The sequence below is a fragment of the Lactuca virosa genome, unplaced genomic scaffold (assembly GCF_052849685.1).
Source record: "Lactuca virosa cultivar CGN04683 unplaced genomic scaffold, Lactuca_virosa_CGN04683_v6 scaffold_54, whole genome shotgun sequence".
NCBI classification, from domain to species: domain Eukaryota; kingdom Viridiplantae; phylum Streptophyta; class Magnoliopsida; order Asterales; family Asteraceae; genus Lactuca; species Lactuca virosa.
Window position 1 is genome coordinate 57,501 of NW_027630008.1, and position 2,500 is coordinate 60,000.

A 2,500-nucleotide genomic window follows, 5' to 3' on the forward strand; every position below is an offset into this window, starting at 1 on the left:
GTGTTTCCAAGATAACTTCAACACACCGTGATGATTCTAAATGTCTGACAATACTTCTCAATAATGTTTGCATCCTCCACGTTGTCGGCGCTAAACCAATGCTAGCTACGCTTAGGCACCCAATCGCACGTCCAACAAGGATACACCAGCGTACCGTAGTAGTATCACAAAAAGCAACACATGCCACTTTAACGCCTATGTTTTCCCGATCATCAGCACAAATCAAATGCTGGCAGGCACCAGTAGCACGTCGAACGAAAGATTAGCACACACAGAGTGATTTTACTACCACACAAACAGATTCATCCCGCACTGCCAAGGCGAGACCACAACACTGGAACGTTGTCGCAGAGACCTAACAAGGCATCCAAACGCCCTGTCAAGGCCACCACTCGGAAGGGTATTATGTAAGCAACACGGGAACTAAGCAACCATCACCCAAGATCACGCTCAAAGGCCGTCTGGCGCGTTCACCCCTTGCCGTGCTCACTCACGGCCACCCCCCTATATATACATATTGCACAAAGAGCTTGGTGACAGGAACAGACATTGATTTCCCTGAGGATGCATAATTTTTAGTATGCTCGCGACGTCGAGGAAAATCTAGGCCACGGGGCTCATTTTCAGGTCATCGTGTCGAGGAAAATAAAGGCAACGGGGCTAGTTTTCATGTCATCGTTCGAGAAATCAAGGCAACGTGTCGAGGAAAATGAAGGCAACGGGGCTAGTTTTCAGGTCATCGTTCGAGAATTCCAAGGCAACGTGTTGGGGGGTGGCCTCATACATGGGTCGTGGGGCTTGGCTTGGCTTGCCCTGTTGGTGCCGATACAGCCTCACGATTCTTAGTTGCCCATCCCACATGCCGGGCACCTATGCGAATGAGACCCCATGGTACCCCCTATATATACATATTGCACAAAGAGCTTGGTGACAGGAACAGACATTGATTTCCCTGATGATGCATAATTTTTGGACACGCAAGACGTCGGGGGGAGGGGACACGGGAGTGGGGCGTCTATGGGGGGAGTTTTGGCCTCGTTTTCGTGAAGACCGGGCGCCTTGGCCATGCCTCGAGCGTGCCAGCCTCGAGAGCGTTGGGCGCTAGACACCAAGTGGGGCGCCGGTGGGAAGCAGTCCCATGGTTCCCCTATATATACATATTGCACAAAGAGCTTGGTGACAGGAACAGACATTGATTTGCCCAGGGATGCATAATTTTGCGAATGTGTCCATAACTCGCTCGAATTAATTCGGATTCACACGAAATGTTGTAGGGATGCTTTTTATTATAAATGAAAGGCTTTGAAATAAAAAAAATGTCATGTTTGGGGCATAAATGTATGTGGCCTATTTTTGGCCATGCCTTGAAGTGTTTGGTTCCCTACTTGTTGATATGTCGCTCAAATCAAGTAGGAATGTCATTGAAACGTTGTGTGGGTCATTGTTAACATAGACGAATGGACTTGAAATGTAATTATATCATGTTCGGGTTTTTTTCCCCTTCGCCTAGTGATAGGCAGGCAGATAAGGCTTTTAGCTATTCATAAGTCGCTTAGATGAACTCGGAAGAACACAGACATAAGTTTGAGTACATCTCAAGCTGTGTTTTTGATTTTGGCATGGAATGTGATGTTTTGGTGCCTTAGCTCCGAGCAGTTCGGATTGGAACTAAAACTTCAATTGACTATGTATTAAGTAGGAACTACAACACTTAAACGGACTCGGTTACAACACTTTTCTCCCTTCATCGTTTGACTTGCTTAGAAATCAGCTCATGGTGTGTCAAGGCCCCTTGTTCCTTAGACCGGTGAGGATGGGCTTGGGTCGTTCGTGGGCATGTGTGTGGCAAGATGCCTTGTTCCCTTGGTCGTTCATGGGGTAGTGTGTGGGAAGAAGCCTTGTTCACTTGGTCGTTCATGGGTGTTTGTGTGGGAAGTAGCCTTGTTCAGTTGGTCGTTCATGGGTGTTTGTGTGGGAAGTAGCCTTGTTCCCTTGGTCGTTCATGGGGTTGTGTGTGGGAAGAAGGCTTGTTCACTTGGTCGTTCATGGGTGTTTGTGTGGGAAGGTGCTTTTTTCCCTTGGTCGTTCATGGGGTAGTGTGTGGGAAGAAGCCTTGTTCACTTGGTCGTTCATGGGTGTTTGTGTGGGAAGTAGCCTTGTTCAGTTGGTCGTTCATGGGTGTTTGTGTGGGAAGTAGCCTTGTTCCCTTGGTCGTTCATGGGGTTGTGTATGGGAAGAAGCCTTGTTCACTTGGTCGTTCATGGGTGTTTGTGTGGGAAGGTGCTTTTTTCCCTTGGTCGTTCATGGCCTTGTTCCCTTGGTCGTTCATGGGCATGTGTGTGGCAAGGTGTCTTGTTCCCTTGGTCGTTCATGGGCGTGTGTGTTGCAAGGTGCCTTGTTCCCTTGGTCGTTCATGGGCGTGTGTGTGGCAAGGTGCCTTGTTCCCTTGGTCGTTCATGGGCATGTGTGTGGCAAGGTGCCTTGTTCCATTGGTCGTTCA